Below are 18,974 nucleotides of genomic sequence, written 5' to 3' on the forward strand. Positions count from 1 at the left end.
TCGGGGCTGGAGGAGGTTACAGAGATAGGGAGGGGGTGTAGGGAGCTGGAGGAGGTTACAGAGATAGGGAGGGGGTGTAGGGGCCGGAGGAGGTTACAGAGATAGGGAGGGGGTGTAGGGGCTGGAGGAGGTTACAGAGATAGGGAGGGGGTGTAGGGGCTGGAGGAGGTTACAGAGATAGGGAGAGGGTGTAGGGGCTGTAGGAGGTTACAGAGATAGGGAGGGGGTGTAGGGGCTGGAGGAGGTTACAGAGATAGGGAGGGGGTGTAGGGGCTGGTTACAGAGATACGGAGGGGGTGTAGGGGTTGGAGGAGGTTACAGAGATAGGGAGGGGATGTAGGGGCCGGAGGAGGTTACAGAGATAGGGAGGGGGGATGTAGGGGCTGGAGGAGGTTACAGAGATAGGGAGGGGGTGTCGGGACTGGAGGAGGTTACAGAGATAGGGAGGGGGTGTAGGGGCTGGAGGAGGTTACAGAGATAGGGAGGGGGGGATGTAGGGGCTGGAGGAGGTTACAGAGATAGGGAGGGGGTGGAGGGGCTGGAGGAGGTTACAGAGATAGGGAGGGGGTGTAGGGGCTGGAGGGGGTTACAGAGATAGGGAGGGGGTGTAGGAGCTGGAGGAGGTTACAGAGATAGGGAGGGGGTGTAGGGGCTGAAGGAGGTTACAGAGATAGGGAGGGGGTGTAGGGGCTGGAGGAGGTTACAGAGATAGGGAGGGGGTGTAGGGGCTGGAGGGGGTTACAGAGATAGGGAGGGGGTGTAGGGGCAGGAGGAGGTTACAGAGATAGGGAGGGGGTGTAGGGGCTGAAGGAGGTTACACAGATAGGGAGGGTGTGTAGGGGGCTGGAGGATTACAGAGATAGGGAGGGGTGTCGAGGCTGGGGGAGGTTACAGAGTTAGGGAGCGGGTGTAGGGGCTGGAGGAGGTTACAGAGATAGGGAGGGAGTGTAGGGGCTGGAGGAGGTTACAGAGATAGGGAGGGGGTGTAGGGGCTGGAGGAGGTTACAGTGATAGGGAGGGGGTGTAGGGGCTGGAGGAGGCTACAGAGATAGGGAGGGGGTGCAGGAGCTGGAGGATGTTAGAGAGATAGGGAGGGGGTGTATGGCGCTGGAGGAGGTTACAGAGATAGGGAGGGGGTGTAGGGACTGGAGGAGGTTACAGAGATAGGGAGGGGGTGTATGGGGCTGGAGGAGGTTCCAGAGATAGGGAGGGGGTGTAGGGACTGGAGGAGGTTAGAGATAGGGAGGGGGTGTAGGGGCTGGAGGAGGCTACAGAGATAGGGAGGGGGTGTAGGGGCTGGAGGATGTTAGAGAGATAGGGAGGGGGTGTCGGGGCTGGAGGAGGTTACAGAGATAGGGAGGGGGTGTAGGGGCTGGAGGAGGTTACAGAGATAGGGAGGGGGTGTAGGGGCAGGAGGAGGTTACAGAGATAGGGAGGGGGTGTCGGGGCTGGAGGAGGTTACAGAGATAGGGAGGGGGTGTAGGGGCTGGAGGAGGTTACAGAGATAGGGAGGGGGCGCAGGGGCTGGAGGAGGTTTCAGAGATAGGGAGGGGGGTATGGGCTGGAGGAGGTTACAGAGATAGGGAGGGGGTGTAGGGGCTGTAGGTGGTTACAGAGATAGGCAGAGGGTGTAGGGGCTGGAGGAGGTTACAGAGATAGGGACAGTGGCAGGGCTGGAGGAGGTTACAGAGATAGGGAGGGTGTAGAGGCTGGAGTAGGTTACAGAGAAAGGGAGGGGGTGTAGGGGCCGGAGGAGGTTACAAAGATAGGGAGGGGGTGTAGGGGCTGGAGGTGGTTACAGAGATAGGGAGGGGGTGTAGAGGCTGGAGGAGGTTACAGAGATAGGGAGGGGGTGTATGGGCTGGAGGAGGTTACACAGATAGGGAGGGGGTGTAGTGGCTGGAGGAGGTTACAGAGATAGGGAGGGGGTGTAGAGGCTGGAGGAGGTTACAGAGATATGGAGGGGGTGTAGGGGCTGGAGGAGGTTACAGAGATAGGGAGGGGGTGTCGGGGCTGGTGGAGGTTACACAGATAGGGAGGGGGTGTAGGGGCTGGAGGAGGTTACAGAGATAGGGAGGGGTGTGGGGGCCGGAGGAGGTTACAGAGATAGGGAGGGGGTGTAGGGGCTGCAGGAGGTTACAGAGATAGGGAGGGGGTGTAGGGGCTGGAGGAGGTTACAGAGATAGGGACAGGGGTAGGGCTGGAGGTGGTTACAGAGATAGGGAAGGGGCGTAGAGGCTGGAGGAGGTTACAGAGATAGGGAAGGTGTGTAGGGCCTGGAGGAGGTTACAGAGATAGGGAGGGAGTGTAGGGGCTGGAGGAGGTTACAGAGATAGGGAGGGGCTGTTGGGGCTGGAGGTTACAGTGATAGGGAGGGGGTGTAGGGGCTGGAGGAGGCTACAGAGATAGGGAGGGGGTGTAGGAGCTGGAGGATGTTAGAGAGATAGGGAGGGGGTGTATGGGGCTGGAGGAGGTTACAGAGATAGGGAGGGGGTGTCGGGACTGGAGGAGGTTACAGAGATAGGGAGGGGGTGTATGGGGCTGGAGGAGGATACAGAGATAGGGAGGGGGTGTAGGGACTGGAGGAGGTTAGAGATAGGGAGGGAGTGGAGGCTGGAGGAGGTTACAGAGATAGGGAGGGGGTGTAGGGGCTGGAGGAGGTTACAGATAGGGAGGGGGTGTAGGGGCTGGAGGAGGCTACAGAGATAGGGAGGGGGTGTAGGGGCTGGAGGAGGTTACAGAGATGGGGAGGGGGTGTAGGGGCTGGAGGAGGTTAGAGATAGGGAGGGTGTGTAGGGGCTGGAGGTGGATACAGAGGTTGGGAGGGAGTGTAGGGGCTGGAGGAGGTTACAGAGATAGGGAGGGGGTTGGGGGGCTGGAGGAGGTTACAGAGATAGGGAGGGATTGTAGTTGCTGGAGGTTACAGAGATAGGGAGGGGGTGTAGGGGGCTGGAGGAGGTTACAGAGATAGGGAGGGGGTGTAGGGGCTGGAGGAGGTTACAGAGATAGGGAGGGGGTGTAGGGGCTGGAGGAGGTTACAGAGATAGGGAGGGGGTGTAGGGGCTGGAGGAGGTTACAGAGATAGGGAGGGGGGTGTAGGGGCTGGAGGAGGTTACAGAGATAGGGAGGAGGTGTAGGGGCTGGGGGAGGTTACAGAGATAGGCAGGGGGTGTCGGGGCTGGAGGAGGTTACAGAGATAGGGAGGGGGTGTAGGGGCTGGAGGAGGTTACAGAGATAGGGAGGGGGTGTAGGGGCTGGAGGGGGTTACAGAGATAGGGAGGGGGTGTAGGGGACTGGAGCAGGTTACAGAGATAGGGAGGGGGTGTCGGGGCTGGAGGAGGTTACAGAGATATGGAGGGGGTGTAGGGGCTGGAGGAGGTTACAGAGATAGGGAGGGGGTGTAGCGGCTGGAGGAGGTTACAGGGATAGGGAGGGGGTGTAGGGGCTGGAGGAGGTTACAGAGATAGGGAGGGGGTGTAGGGGGTGGAGGAGGTTTCAGAGATAGGGAGGGGGTGTAGGGGCAGGAGGAGGTTACAGAGATAGGGAGGGGGTTGTAGGGCCTGGAGGAGGTTACAGAGATAGGGAGGGGGTGTAGGGGCTGGAGGAGGTTACAGAGATAGGGAGGGGGTGGAGGGGCTGGAGGAGGTTACAGAGATAGGGAGGGGGTGTAGGGGCTGGAGGGGGTTACAGAGATAGGGAGGGGGTGTAGGAGCTGGAGGAGGTTACAGAGATAGGGAGGGGGTGTAGGGGCTGAAGGAGGTTACAGAGATAGGGAGGGGGTGTAGGGGCTGGAGGAGGTTACAGAGAAAGGGAGGGGGTGTAGGGGCTGGAGGGGGTTACAGAGATAGGGAGGGGGTGTAGGGGCAGGAGGAGGTTACAGAGATAGGGAGGGGGTGTAGGGGCTGAAGGAGGTTACACAGATAGGGAGGGTGTGTAGGGGGCTGGAGGATTACAGAGATAGGGAGGGGTGTCGAGGCTGGGGGAGGTTACAGAGTTAGGGAGCGGGTGTAGGGGCTGGAGGAGGTTACAGAGATAGGGAGGGAGTGTAGGGGCTGGAGGAGGTTACAGAGATAGGGAGGGGGTGTAGGGGCTGGAGGAGGTTACAGTGATAGGGAGGGGGTGTAGGGGCTGGAGGAGGCTACAGAGATAGGGAGGGGGTGCAGGAGCTGGAGGATGTTAGAGAGATAGGGAGGGGGTGTATGGCGCTGGAGGAGGTTACAGAGATAGGGAGGGGGTGTAGGGACTGGAGGAGGTTACAGAGATAGGGAGGGGGTGTATGGGGCTGGAGGAGGTTCCAGAGATAGGGAGGGGGTGTAGGGACTGGAGGAGGTTAGAGATAGGGAGGGGGTGTAGGGGCTGGAGGAGGCTACAGAGATAGGGAGGGGGTGTAGGGGCTGGAGGATGTTAGAGAGATAGGGAGGGGTGTCGGGGCTGGAGGAGGTTACAGAGATAGGGAGGGGGTGTAGGGGCTGGAGGAGGTTACAGAGATAGGGAGGGGGTGTAGGGGCAGGAGGAGGTTACAGAGATAGGGAGGGGGTGTCGGGGCTGGAGGAGGTTACAGAGATAGGGAGGGGGTGTAGGGGCTGGAGGAGGTTACAGAGATAGGGAGGGGGCGCAGGGGCTGGAGGAGGTTTCAGAGATAGGGAGGGGGGTATGGGCTGGAGGAGGTTACAGAGATAGGGAGGGGGTGTAGGGGCTGTAGGTGGTTACAGAGATAGGCAGAGGGTGTAGGGGCTGGAGGAGGTTACAGAGATAGGGAGGAGGTGTAGGGGCTGGGGGAGGTTACAGAGATAGGCAGGGGGTGTCGGGGCTGGAGGAGGTTACAGAGATAGGGAGGGGGTGTAGGGGCTGGAGGTGGTTACAGAGATAGGGAGGGGGTGTAGGGGCTGGAGGGGGTTACAGAGATAGGGAGGGGGTGTAGGGGACTGGAGCAGGTTACAGAGATAGGGAGGGGGTGTCGGGGCTGGAGGAGGTTACAGAGATATGGAGGGGGTGTAGGGGCTGGAGGAGGTTCCAGAGACAGGGAGGGGGTGTAGCGGCTGGAGGAGGTTACAGGGATAGGGAGGGGGTGTAGGGGCTGGAGGAGGTTACAGAGATAGGGAGGGGGTGTAGGGGGTGGAGGAGGTTTCAGAGATAGGGAGGGGGTGTAGGGGCAGGAGGAGGTTACAGAGATAGGGAGGGGGTTGTAGGGCCTGGAGGAGGTTACAGAGATAGGGAGGGGGTGTAGGGGCTGGAGGAGGTTACAGAGATAGGGAGGGGGTGGAGGGGCTGGAGGAGGTTACAGAGATAGGGAGGGGGTGTAGGGGCTGGAGGGGGTTACAGAGATAGGGAGGGGGTGTAGGAGCTGGAGGAGGTTACAGAGATAGGGAGGGGGTGTAGGGGCTGAAGGAGGTTACAGAGATAGGGAGGGGGTGTAGGGGCTGGAGGAGATTACAGAGAAAGGGAGGGGGTGTAGGGGCTGGAGGGGGTTACAGAGATAGGGAGGGGGTGTAGGGGCAGGAGGAGGTTACAGAGATAGGGAGGGGGTGTAGGGGCTGAAGGAGGTTACACAGATAGGGAGGGTGTGTAGGGGGCTGGAGGATTACAGAGATAGGGAGGGGTGTCGAGGCTGGGGGAGGTTACAGAGTTAGGGAGCGGGTGTAGGGGCTGGAGGAGGTTACAGAGATAGGGAGGGAGTGTAGGGGCTGGAGGAGGTTACAGAGATAGGGAGGGGGTGTAGGGGCTGGAGGAGGTTACAGTGATAGGGAGGGGGTGTAGGGGCTGGCGGAGGCTACAGAGATAGGGAGGGGGTGCAGGAGCTGGAGGATGTTAGAGAGATAGGGAGGGGGTGTATGGCGCTGGAGGAGGTTACAGAGATAGGGAGGGGGTGTAGGGACTGGAGGAGGTTACAGAGATAGGGAGGGGGTGTATGGGGCTGGAGGAGGTTCCAGAGATAGGGAGGGGGTGTAGGGACTGGAGGAGGTTAGAGATAGGGAGGGGGTGTAGGGGCTGGAGGAGGCTACAGAGATAGGGAGGGGGTGTAGGGGCTGGAGGATGTTAGAGAGATAGGGAGGGGGTGTCGGGGCTGGAGGAGGTTACAGAGATAGGGAGGGGGTGTAGGGGCTGGAGGAGGTTACAGAGATAGGGAGGGGGTGTAGGGGCAGGAGGAGGTTACAGAGATAGGGAGGGGGTGTCGGGGCTGGAGGAGGTTACAGAGATAGGGAGGGGGTGTAGGGGCTGGAGGAGGTTACAGAGATAGGGAGGGGGCGCAGGGGCTGGAGGAGGTTTCAGAGATAGGGAGGGGGGTATGGGCTGGAGGAGGTTACAGAGATAGGGAGGGGGTGTAGGGGCTGTAGGTGGTTACAGAGATAGGCAGAGGGTGTAGGGGCTGGAGGAGGTTACAGAGATAGGGACAGTGGCAGGGCTGGAGGAGGTTACAGAGATAGGGAGGGTGTAGAGGCTGGAGGAGGTTACAGAGAAAGGGAGGGGGTGTAGGGGCCGGAGGAGGTTACAAAGATAGGGAGGGGGTGTAGGGGCTGGAGGTGGTTACAGAGATAGGGAGGGGGTGTAGAGGCTGGAGGAGGTTACAGAGATAGGGAGGGGGTGTATGGGCTGGAGGAGGTTACACAGATAGGGAGGGGGTGTAGTGGCTGGAGGAGGTTACAGAGATAGGGAGGGGGTGTAGAGGCTGGAGGAGGTTACAGAGATATGGAGGGGGTGTAGGGGCTGGAGGAGGTTACAGAGATAGGGAGGGGGTGTCGGGGCTGGTGGAGGTTACACAGATAGGGAGGGAGTGTGGGGGCCGGAGGAGGTTACAGAGATAGGGAGGGGGTGTAGGGGCTGCAGGAGGTTACAGAGATAGGGAGGGGGTGTAGGGGCTGGAGGAGGTTACAGAGATAGGGACAGGGGTAGGGCTGGAGGAGGTTACAGAGATAGGGAAGGGGCGTAGAGGCTGGAGGAGGTTAGAGAGATAGGGAGGGGGTGTCGGGGCTGGAGGAGGTTACAGAGATAGGGAGGGGGTGTAGGGGCTGGAGGAGGTTACAGAGATAGGGAGGGGGTGTAGGGGCAGGAGGAGGTTACAGAGATAGGGAGGGGGTGTCGGGGCTGGAGGAGGTTACAGAGATAGGGAGGGGGCGCAGGGGCTGGAGGAGGTTTCAGAGATAGGGAGGGGGGTATGGGCTGGAGGAGGTTACAGAGATAGGGAGGGGGTGTAGGGGCTGTAGGTGGTTACAGAGATAGGCAGAGGGTGTAGGGGCTGGAGGAGGTTACAGAGATAGGGACAGTGGCAGGGCTGGAGGAGGTTACAGAGATAGGGAGGGTGTAGAGGCTGGAGGAGGTTACAGAGAAAGGGAGGGGGTGTAGGGGCCGGAGGAGGTTACAAAGATAGGGAGGGGGTGTAGGGGCTGGAGGTGGTTACAGAGATAGGGAGGGGGTGTAGAGGCTGGAGGAGGTTACAGAGATAGGGAGGGGGTGTATGGGCTGGAGGAGGTTACACAGATAGGGAGGGGGTGTAGTGGCTGGAGGAGGTTACAGAGATAGGGAGGGGGTGTAGAGGCTGGAGGAGGTTACAGAGATATGGAGGGGGTGTAGGGGCTGGAGGAGGTTACAGAGATAGGGAGGGGGTGTCGGGGCTGGTGGAGGTTACACAGATAGGGAGGGAGTGTGGGGGCCGGAGGAGGTTACAGAGATAGGGAGGGGGTGTAGGGGCTGCAGGAGGTTACAGAGATAGGGAGGGGGTGTAGGGGCTGGAGGAGGTTACAGAGATAGGGACAGGGGTAGGGCTGGAGGAGGTTACAGAGATAGGGAAGGGGCGTAGAGGCTGGAGGAGGTTACAGAGATAGGGAAGGTGTGTAGGGCCTGGAGGAGGTTACAGAGATAGGGAGGGAGTGTAGGGGCTGGAGGAGGTTACAGAGATAGGGAGGGGCTGTTGGGGCTGGAGGTTACAGTGATAGGGAGGGGGTGTAGGGGCTGGAGGAGGCTACAGAGATAGGGAGGGGGTGTAGGAGCTGGAGGATGTTAGAGAGATAGGGAGGGGGTGTATGGGGCTGGAGGAGGTTACAGAGATAGGGAGGGGGTGTCGGGACTGGAGGAGGTTACAGAGATAGGGAGGGGGTGTATGGGGCTGGAGGAGGATACAGAGATAGGGAGGGGGTGTAGGGACTGGAGGAGGTTAGAGATAGGGAGGGAGTGGAGGCTGGAGGAGGTTACAGAGATAGGGAGGGGGTGTAGGGGCTGGAGGAGGTTACAGATAGGGAGGGGGTGTAGGGGCTGGAGGAGGCTACAGAGATAGGGAGGGGGTGTAGGGGCTGGAGGAGGTTACAGAGATGGGGAGGGGGTGTAGGGGCTGGAGGAGGTTAGAGATAGGGAGGGTGTGTAGGGGCTGGAGGTGGATACAGAGGTTGGGAGGGAGTGTAGGGGCTGGAGGAGGTTACAGAGATAGGGAGGGGGTTGGGGGGCTGGAGGAGGTTACAGAGATAGGGAGGGATTGTAGTTGCTGGTGGTTACAGAGATAGGGAGGGGGTGTAGGGGGCTGGAGGAGGTTACAGAGATAGGGAGGGGGTGTAGGGGCTGGAGGAGGTTACAGAGATAGGGAGGGGGTGTAGGGGCTGGAGGAGGTTACAGAGATAGGGAGGGGGTGTAGGGGCTGGAGGAGGTTACAGAGATAGGGAGGGGGGTGTAGGGGCTGGAGGAGGTTACAGAGATAGGGAGGAGGTGTAGGGGCTGGGGGAGGTTACAGAGATAGGCAGGGGGTGTCGGGGCTGGAGGAGGTTACAGAGATAGGGAGGGGGTTACAGAGATAGGGAGGGGGTGTAGGGGACTGGAGCAGGTTACAGAGATAGGGAGGGGGTGTCGGGGCTGGAGGAGGTTACAGAGATATGGAGGGGGTGTAGGGGCTGGAGGAGGTTACAGAGATAGGGAGGGGGTGAACCGGCTGGAGGAGGTTACAGGGATAGGGAGGGGGTGTAGGGGCTGGAGGAGGTTACAGAGATAGGGAGGGGGTGTAGGGGGTGGAGGAGGTTTCAGAGATAGGGAGGGGGTGTAGGGGCAGGAGGAGGTTACAGAGATAGGGAAGGGGTTGTAGGGCCTGGAGGAGGTTACAGAGATAGGGAGGGGGTGTCGGGGCTGGAGGAGGTTACAGAGATAGGGAGGGGGGTGTAGGGCCTGGAGGAGGTTACAGAGATAGGGAGGGGGTGTAGGGGCTGGAGGAGGTTACAGAGATAGGGAGGGGGTGTAGGGACTGGAGGAGGTTACAGAGATAGGGAGGGGGGTGTAGGAGCTGGAGGAGGTTACAGAGATAGGGAGGGGGTGTAGGGGCTGGAGGAGGTTACAGAGATAGGGAGGGGGGTGTAGGGCCTGGAGGAGGTTACAGAGATAGGGAGGGGGTGTAGGGGCTGGAGGAGGTTACAGAGATAGGTAGGGGGTGTAGGGACTGGAGGAGGTTACAGAGATAGGGGAGGGGTGTAGGAGCTGGAGGAGGTTACAGAGATAGGGAGGGGGTGTAGGGACTGGAGGAGGTTACAGAGATAGGGAGGGGGTGGAGGGGCTGGAGGAGGTTACAGAGATAGGGAGGGGGTGTAGGGGTTGGAGGAGGTTACAGAGATAGAGAGGGGGTGTAGGGGCTGGAGGAGGTTACAGAGATAGAGAGGGGGGTGTAGGGGCTGGAGGAGGTTACAGAGATAGGGAGGGGGTGTAGGAGCTGGAGGAGGTTACAGAGATAGGGAGGGGGTGTCGGGGCTGGAGGAGGTTACAGAGATAGGGAGGGGGTGTAGGGACTGGAGGAGGTTACAGAGATAGGGAGGGGGGTGTAGGAGCTGGAGGAGGTTACAGAGATAGGGAGGGGGTGTAGGGGCTGGAGGAGGTTACAGAGATAGGGAGGGGGTGTAGGGGCTGGAGGAGGTTACAGAGATAGGGAGGGGGGGGATGTAGGGGCTGGACGAGGTTACAGAGATAGGGAGGGGGTGGAGGGGCTGGAGGAGGTTACAGAGATAGGGAGGGGGTGTAGGGGCTGGAGGGGGTTACAGAGATAGGGAGGGGGTGTAGGAGCTGGAGGAGGTTACAGAGATAGGGAGGGGGTGTAGGGGCTGAAGGAGGTTACAGAGATAGGGAGGGGGTGTAGGGGCTGGAGGAGGTTACAGAGATAGGGAGGGGGTGTAGGGGCTGGAGGGGGTGTAGGGGCTGGAGGGGGTTACAGAGATAGGGAGGGGGTGTAGGGGCAGGAGGAGGTTACAGAGATAGGGAGGGGGTGTAGGGGCTGAAGGAGGTTACACAGATAGGGAGGGTGTGTCGGGGGCTGGAGGATTACAGAGATAGGGAGGGGTGTCGAGGCTGGGGGAGGTTACAGAGTTAGGGAGCGGGTGTAGGGGCTGGAGGAGGTTACAGAGATAGGGAGGGAGTGTAGGGGCTGGAGGAGGTTACAGAGATAGGGAGGGGGTGTAGGGGCTGGAGGAGGTTACAGTGATAGGGAGGGGGTGTAGGGGCTGGAGGAGGCTACAGAGATAGGGAGGGGGTGCAGGAGCTGGAGGATGTTAGAGAGATAGGGAGGGGGTGTATGGGGCTGGAGGAGGTTACAGAGATAGGGAGGGGGTGTAGGGACTGGAGGAGGTTACAGAGATAGGGAGGGGGTGTATGGGGCTGGAGGAGGTTCCAGAGATAGGGAGGGGGTGTAGGGACTGGAGGAGGTTAGAGATAGGGAGGGGGTGTAGGGGCTGGAGGAGGCTACAGAGATAGGGAGGGGGTGTAGGGGCTGGAGGAGGCTACAGAGATAGGGAGGGGGTGTAGGGGCTGGAGGATGTTAGAGAGATAGGGAGGGGGTGTCGGGGCTGGAGGAGGTTACAGAGATAGGGAGGGGGTGTAGGGGCTGGAGGAGGTTACAGAGATAGGGAGGGGGTGTCGGGGCAGGAGGAGGTTACAGAGATAGGGAGGGGGTGTCGGGGCTGGAGGAGGTTACAGAGATAGGGAGGGGGTGTAGGGGCTGGAGGAGGTTACAGAGATAGGGAGGGGGCGCAGGGGCTGGAGGAGGTTTCAGAGATAGGGAGGGGGGTATGGGCTGGAGGAGGTTACAGAGATAGGGAGGGGGTGTAGGGGCTGTAGGTGGTTACAGAGATAGGCAGAGGGTGTAGGGGCTGGAGGAGGTTACAGAGATAGGGACAGTGGCAGGGCTGGAGGAGGTTACAGAGATAGGGAGGGTGTAGAGGCTGGAGGAGGTTACAGAGAAAGGGAGGGGGTGTAGGGGCCGGAGGAGGTTACAAAGATAGGGAGGGGGTGTAGGGGCTGGAGGTGGTTACAGAGATAGGGAGGGGGTGTAGAGGCTGGAGGAGGTTACAGAGATAGGGAGGGGGTGTATGGGCTGGAGGAGGTTACACAGATAGGGAGGGGGTGTAGTGGCTGGAGGAGGTTACAGAGATAGGGAGGGGGAGTAGAGGCTGGAGGAGGTTACAGAGATATGGAGGGGGTGTAGGGGCTGGAGGAGGTTACAGAGATAGGGAGGGGGTGTCGGGGCTGGTGGAGGTTACACAGATAGGGAGGGAGTGTGGGGGCCGGAGGAGGTTACAGAGATAGGGAGGGGGTGTAGGGGCTGCAGGAGGTTACAGAGATAGGGAAGGTGTGTAGGGGCTGGAGGAGGTTACAGAGATAGGGACAGGGGTAGGGCTGGAGGAGGTTACAGAGATAGGGAAGGGGCGTAGAGGCTGGAGGAGGTTACAGAGATAGGGAAGGGGTGTAGGGCCTGGAGGAGGTTACAGAGATAGGGAGGGAGTGTAGGGGCTGGAGGAGGTTACAGAGATAGGGAGGGGCTGTTGGGGCTGGAGGAGGTTGCAGTGATAGGGAGGGGGTGTAGGGGCTGGAGGAGGCTACAGAGATAGGGAGGGGGTGTAGGAGCTGGAGGATGTTAGAGAGATAGGGAGGGGGTGTATGGGGCTGGAGGAGGTTACAGAGATAGGGAGGGGGTGTCGGGACTGGAGGAGGTTACAGAGATAGGGAGGGGGTGTATGGGGCTGGAGGAGGATACAGAGATAGGGAGGGGGTGTAGGGACTGGAGGAGGTTAGAGATAGGGAGGGAGTGGAGGCTGGAGGAGGTTACAGAGATAGGGAGGGGGTGTAGGGGCTGGAGGAGGTTACAGATAGGGAGGGGGTGTAGGGGCTGGAGGAGGCTACAGAGATAGGGAGGGGGTGTAGGGGCTGGAGGAGGTTACAGAGATGGGGAGGGGGTGTAGGAGCTGGAGGAGGTTAGAGATAGGGAGGGTGTGTAGGGGCTGGAGGTGGATACAGAGGTTGGGAGGGAGTGTAGGGGCTGGAGGAGGTTACAGAGATAGGGAGGGGGTTGGGGGGCTGGAGGAGGTTACAGAGATAGGGAGGGATTGTAGTTGCTGGAGGTTACAGAGATAGGGAGGGGGTGTAGGGGGCTGGAGGAGGTTACAGAGATAGGGAGGGGGTGTAGGGGCTGGAGGAGGTTACAGAGATAGGGAGGGGGTGTAGGGGCTGGAGGAGGTTACAGAGATAGGGAGGGGGTGTAGGGGCTGGAGGAGGTTACAGAGCTAGGGAGGGGGGTGTAGGGGCTGGAGGAGGTTACAGAGATAGGGAGGAGGTGTAGGGGCTGGGGGAGGTTACAGAGATAGACAGGGGGTGTCGGGGCTGGAGGAGGTTACAGAGATAGGGAGGGGGTGTAGGGGCTGGAGGAGGTTACAGAGATAGGGAGGGGGTGTAGGGGCTGGAGGGGGTTACAGAGATAGGGAGGGGGTGTAGGGGACTGGAGCAGGTTACAGAGATAGGGAGGGGGTGTCGGGGCTGGAGGAGGTTACAGAGATATGGAGGGGGTGTAGGGGCTGGAGGAGGTTACAGAGATAGGGAGGGGGTGTAGCGGCTGGAGGAGGTTACAGGGATAGGGAGGGGGTGTAGGGGCTGGAGGAGGTTACAGAGATAGGGAGGGGGTGTAGGGGGTGGAGGAGGTTTCAGAGATCGGGAGGGGGTGTAGGGGCAGGAGGAGGTTACAGAGATAGGGAGGGGGTTGTAGGGCCTGGAGGAGGTTACAGAGATAGGGAGGGGGTGTAGGGGCTGGAGGAGGTTACAGAGATAGGGAGGGGGTGTAGGGGCTGGAGGGGGTTACACAGATAGGGAGGGTGTGTAGGGGGCTGGAAGATTACAGAGATAGGGAGGGGTTGTCGAGGCTGGGGGAGGTTACAGAGATAGGGAGGGGGTGTAGGGGCTGGAGGAGGTTACAGAGATAGGGAGGGAGTGTAGGGGCTGGAGGAGGTTACAGAGATAGGGAGGGGGTGTAGGGGCTGGAGGAGGTTACAGTGATAGGGAGGGGGTGTAGGGGCTGAGGAGGCTACAGAGATAGGGAGGGGGTGCAGGAGCTGGAGGATGTTAGAGAGATAGGGAGGGGGTGTATGGGGCTGGAGGAGGTTACAGAGATAGGGAGGGGGTGTAGGGACTGGAGGAGGTTACAGAGATAGGGAGGGGGTGTATGGGGCTGGAGGAGGTTCCAGAGATAGGGAGGGGGTGTAGGGACTGGAGGAGGTTAGAGATAGTGAGGGGGTGTAGGGGCTGGAGGAGGCTACAGAGATAGGGAGGGGGTGTAGGGGCTGGAGGAGGTTACAGAGATAGGGAGGGGGTGTCGGGGCTGGTGGAGGTTACACAGATAGGGAGGGAGTGTGGGGGCCGGAGGAGGTTACAGAGATAGGGAGGGGGTGTAGGGGCTGCAGGAGGTTACAGAGATAGGGAGGGGGTGTAGGGGCTGGAGGAGGTTACAGAGATAGGGACAGGGGTAGGGCTGGAGGAGGTTACAGAGATAGGGAAGGGGCGTAGAGGCTGGAGGAGGTTACAGAGATAGGGAAGGGGTGTAGGGCCTGGAGGAGGTTACAGAGATAGGGAGGGAGTGTAGGGGCTGGAGGAGGTTACAGAGATAGGGAGGGGCTGTTGGGGCTGGAGGAGGTTACAGTGATAGGGAGGGGGTGTAGGGGCTGGAGGAGGCTACAGAGATAGGGAGGGGGTGTAGGAGCTGGAGGATGTTAGAGAGATAGGGAGGGGGTGTATGGGGCTGGAGGAGGTTACAGAGATAGGGAGGGGGTGTCGGGACTGGAGGAGGTTACAGAGATAGGGAGGGGGTGTATGGGGCTGGAGGAGGATACAGAGATAGGGAGGGGGTGTAGGGACTGGAGGAGGTTAGAGATAGGGAGGGAGTGGAGGCTGGAGGAGGTTACAGAGATAGGGAGGGGGTGTAGGGGCTGGAGGAGGTTACAGATAGGGAGGGGGTGTAGGGGCTGGAGGAGGCTACAGAGATAGGGAGGGGGTGTAGGGGCTGGAGGAGGTTACAGAGATGGGGAGGGGGTGTAGGGGCTGGAGGAGGTTAGAGATAGGGAGGGTGTGTAGGGGCTGGAGGTGGATACAGAGGTTGGGAGGGAGTGTAGGGGCTGGAGGAGGTTACAGAGATAGGGAGGGGGTTGGGGGGCTGGAGGAGGTTACAGAGATAGGGAGGGATTGTAGTTGCTGGAGGTTACAGAGATAGGGAGGGGGTGTAGGGGGCTGGAGGAGGTTACAGAGATAGGGAGGGGGTGTAGGGGCTGGAGGAGGTTACAGAGATAGGGAGGGGGTGTAGGGGCTGGAGGAGGTTACAGAGATAGGGAGGGGGTGTAGGGGCTGGAGGAGGTTACAGAGATAGGGAGGGGGTGTAGGGGCTGGAGGGGGTTACAGAGATAGGGAGGGGGTGTAGGGGACTGGAGCAGGTTACAGAGATAGGGAGGGGGTGTCGGGGCTGGAGGAGGTTACAGAGATATGGAGGGGGTGTATGGGCTGGAGGAGGTTACAGAGATAGGGAGGGGGTGTAGGGGCTGGAGGTGGTTACAGAGATAGGGAGGGGGTGTAGAGGCTGGAGGAGGTTACAGAGATAGGGAGGGGGTGTATGGGCTGGAGGAGGTTACAGAGATAGGGAGGGTGTAGAGGCTGGAGGAGGTTACAGAGAAAGGGAGGGGGTGTAGGGGCCGGAGGAGGTTACAAAGATAGGGAGGGGGTGTAGGGGCTGGAGGTGGTTACAGAGATAGGGAGGGGGTGTAGAGGCTGGAGGAGGTTACAGAGATAGGGAGGGGGTGTATGGGCTGGAGGAGGTTACACAGATAGGGAGGGGGTGCAGTGGCTGGAGGAGGTTACAGAGATAGGGAGGGGGAGTAGAGGCTGGAGGAGGTTACAGAGATATGGAGGGGGTGTAGGGGCTGGAGGAGGTTACAGAGATAGGGAGGGGGTGTCGGGGCTGGTGGAGGTTACACAGATAGGGAGGGAGTGTGGGGGCCGGAGGAGGTTACAGAGATAGGGAGGGGGTGTAGGGGCTGCAGGAGGTTACAGAGATAGGGAGGGGGTGTAGGGGCTGGAGGAGGTTACAGAGATAGGGACAGGGGTAGGGCTGGAGGAGGTTACAGAGATAGGGAAGGGGCGTAGAGGCTGGAGGAGGTTACAGAGATAGGGAAGGGGTGTAGGGCCTGGAGGAGGTTACAGAGATAGGGAGGGAGTGTAGGGGCTGGAGGAGGTTACAGAGATAGGGAGGGGCTGTTGGGGCTGGAGGAGGTTACAGTGATAGGGAGGGGGTGTAGGGGCTGGAGGAGGCTACAGAGATAGGGAGGGGGTGTAGGAGCTGGAGGATGTTAGAGAGATAGGGAGGGGGTGTATGGGGCTGGAGGAGGTTACAGAGATAGGGAGGGGGTGTCGGGACTGGAGGAGGTTACAGAGATAGGGAGGGGGTGTATGGGGCTGGAGGAGGATACAGAGATAGGGAGGGGGTGTAGGGACTGGAGGAGGTTAGAGATAGGGAGGGAGTGGAGGCTGGAGGAGGTTACAGAGATAGGGAGGGGGTGTAGGGGCTGGAGGAGGTTACAGATAGGGAGGGGGTGTAGGGGCTGGAGGAGGCTACAGAGATAGGGAGGGGGTGTAGGGGCTGGAGGAGGTTACAGAGATGGGGAGGGGGTGTAGGGGCTGGAGGAGGTTAGAGATAGGGAGGGTGTGTAGGGGCTGGAGGTGGATACAGAGGTTGGGAGGGAGTGTAGGGGCTGGAGGAGGTTACAGAGATAGGGAGGGGGTTGGGGGGCTGGAGGAGGTTACAGAGATAGGGAGGGATTGTAGTTGCTGGAGGTTACAGAGATAGGGAGGGGGTGTAGGGGGCTGGAGGAGGTTACAGAGATAGGGAGGGGGTGTAGGGGCTGGAGGAGGTTACAGAGATAGGGAGGGGGTGTAGGGGCTGGAGGAGGTTACAGAGATAGGGAGGGGGTGTCGGGGCTGGAGGAGGTTACAGAGATAGGGAGGGGGGTGTAGGGGCTGGAGGAGGTTACAGAGATAGGGAGGAGGTGTAGGGGCTGGGGGAGGTTACAGAGATAGGCAGGGGGTGTCGGGGCTGGAGGAGGTTACAGAGATAGGGAGGGGGTGTAGGGGCTGGAGGAGGTTACAGAGATAGGGAGGGGGTGTAGGGGCTGGAGGGGGTTACAGAGATAGGGAGGGGGTGTAGGGGACTGGAGCAGGTTACAGAGATAGGGAGGGGGTGTCGGGGCTGGAGGAGGTTACAGAGATATGGAGGGGGTGTAGGGGCTGGAGGAGGTTACAGAGATAGGGAGGGGGTGTAGCGGCTGGAGGAGGTTACAGGGATAGGGAGGGGGTGTAGGGGCTGGAGGAGGTTACAGAGATAGGGAGGGGGTGTAGGGGGTGGAGGAGGTTTCAGAGATAGGGAGGGGGTGTAGGGGCAGGAGGAGGTTACAGAGATAGGGAGGGGGTTGTAGGGCCTGGAGGAGGTTACAGAGATAGGGAGGGGGTGTAGGGGCTGGAGGAGGTTACAGAGATAGGGAGGGGGTGTAGGGGCTGGAGGGGGTTACACAGATAGGGAGGGTGTGTAGGGGGCTGGAAGATTACAGAGATAGGGAGGGGGTGTCGAGGCTGGGGGAGGTTACAGAGATAGGGAGGGGGTGTAGGGGCTGGAGGAGGTTACAGAGATAGGGAGGGAGTGTAGGGGCTGGAGGAGGTTACAGAGATAGGGAGGGGGTGTAGGGGCTGGAGGAGGTTACAGTGATAGGGAGGGGGTGTAGGGGCTGGAGGAGGCTACAGAGATAGGGAGGGGGTGCAGGAGCTGGAGGATGTTAGAGAGATAGGGAGGGGGTGTATGGGGCTGGAGGAGGTTACAGAGATAGGGAGGGGGTGTAAGGACTGGAGGAGGTTACAGAGATAGGGAGGGGGTGTATGGGGCTGGAGGAGGTTCCAGAGATAGGGAGGGGGTGTAGGGACTGGAGGAGGTTAGAGATAGTGAGGGGGTGTAGGGGCTGGAGGAGGCTACAGAGATAGGGAGGGGGTGTAGGGGCTGGAGGAGGTTACAGAGATAGGGAGGGGGTGTCGGGGCTGGTGGAGGTTACACAGATAGGGAGGGAGTGTGGGGGCCGGAGGAGGTTACAGAGATAGGGAGGGGGTGTAGGGGCTGCAGGAGGTTACAGAGATAGGGAGGGGGTGTAGGGGCTGGAGGAGGTTACAGAGATAGGGACAGGGGTAGGGCTGGAGGAGGTTACAGAGATAGGGAAGGGGCGTAGAGGCTGGAGGAGGTTACAGAGATAGGGAAGGGGTGTAGGGCCTGGAGGAGGTTACAGAGATAGGGAGGGAGTGTAGGGGCTGGAGGAGGTTACAGAGATAGGGAGGGGCTGTTGGGGCTGGAGGAGGTTACAGTGATAGGGAGGGTGTGTAGGGGCTGGAGGAGGCTACAGAGATAGGGAGGGGGTGTAGGAGCTGGAGGATGTTAGAGAGATAGGGAGGGGGTGTATGGGGCTGGAGGAGGTTACAGAGATAGGGAGGGGGTGTCGGGACTGGAGGAGCTTACAGAGATAGGGAGGGGATGTATGGGGCTGGAGGAGGATACAGAGATAGGGAGGGGGTGTAGGGACTGGAGGAGGTTAGAGATAGGGAGGGAGTGGAGGCTGGAGGAGGTTACAGAGATAGGGAGGGGGTGTAGGGGCTGGAGGAGGTTACAGATAGGGAGGGGGTGTAGGGGCTGGAGGAGGCTACAGAGATAGGGAGGGGGTGTAGGGGCTGGAGGAGGTTACAGAGATAGGGAGGGGGCGTAGGGGCTGGAGGTGGATACAGAGCTTGGGAGGGTGTGTAGGGGCTGGAGGAGGTTACAGAGATAGGGAGGGGGTTGGGGGGCTGGAGGAGGTTACAGAGATAGGGAGGGATTGTAGTTGCTGGAGGTTACAGAGATAGGGAGGGGGTGTAGGGGGCTGGAGGAGGTTACAGAGATAGGGAGGGGGTGTAGGGGCTGGAGGAGGTTACAGAGATAGGGAGGAGGTGTAGGGGCTGGAGGAGGTTACAGAGATAGGGAGGGGGGTGTAGGGGCTGGAGGAGGTTACAGAGATAGGGAGGAGGTGTAGGGGCTGGGGGAGGTTACAGAGATAGGCAGGGGGTGTCGGGGCTGGCGGAGGTTACAGAGATAGGGAGGGGGTGTAGGGGCTGGAGGAGGTTACAGAGATAGGGAGGGGGTGTAGGGGCTGGAGGGGGTTACAGAGATAGGGAGGGGGTGTAGGGGACTGGAGCAGGTTACAGAGATAGGGAGGGGGTGTCGGGGCTGGAGGAGGTTACAGAGATATGGAGGGGGTGTATGGGCTGGAGGAGGTTACAGAGATAGGGAGGGGGTGTAGCGGCTGGAGGAGGTTACAGGGATAGGGAGGGGGTGTAGGGGCTGGAGGAGGTTACAGAGATAGGGAGGGGGTGTAGGGGGTGGAGGAGGTTTCAGAGATAGGGAGGGGGTGTAGGGGCAGGAGGAGGTTACAGAGATAGGGAGGGGGTTGTAGGGCCTGGAGGAGGTTACAGAGATAGGGAGGGGGTGTAGGGGCTGGAGGAGGTTACAGAGATAGGGAGGGGGGTGTAGGGCCTGGAGGAGGTTACAGAGATAGGGAGGGGGTATAGGGGCTGGAGGAGGTTACAGAGATAGGGAGGGGGTGTAGGGACTGGAGGAGGTTACAGAGATAGGGAGGGGGGTGTAGGGCCTG

The 18,974-nt window shown here is 60.0% G+C and overlaps 1 protein-coding gene across 1 annotated transcript in view; it reads right to left on the minus strand.

Moving 5' to 3' along the window:
* The window catches only part of LOC140402971 (hepatoma-derived growth factor-like), a 91,060-nt gene that overhangs the window by 826 nt on the left and 71,260 nt on the right, over nt 1-18,974 (minus strand).

This window comes from Scyliorhinus torazame, chromosome 26 (assembly GCF_047496885.1).
Source record: "Scyliorhinus torazame isolate Kashiwa2021f chromosome 26, sScyTor2.1, whole genome shotgun sequence".
Lineage (NCBI taxonomy): Eukaryota > Metazoa > Chordata > Chondrichthyes > Carcharhiniformes > Scyliorhinidae > Scyliorhinus > Scyliorhinus torazame.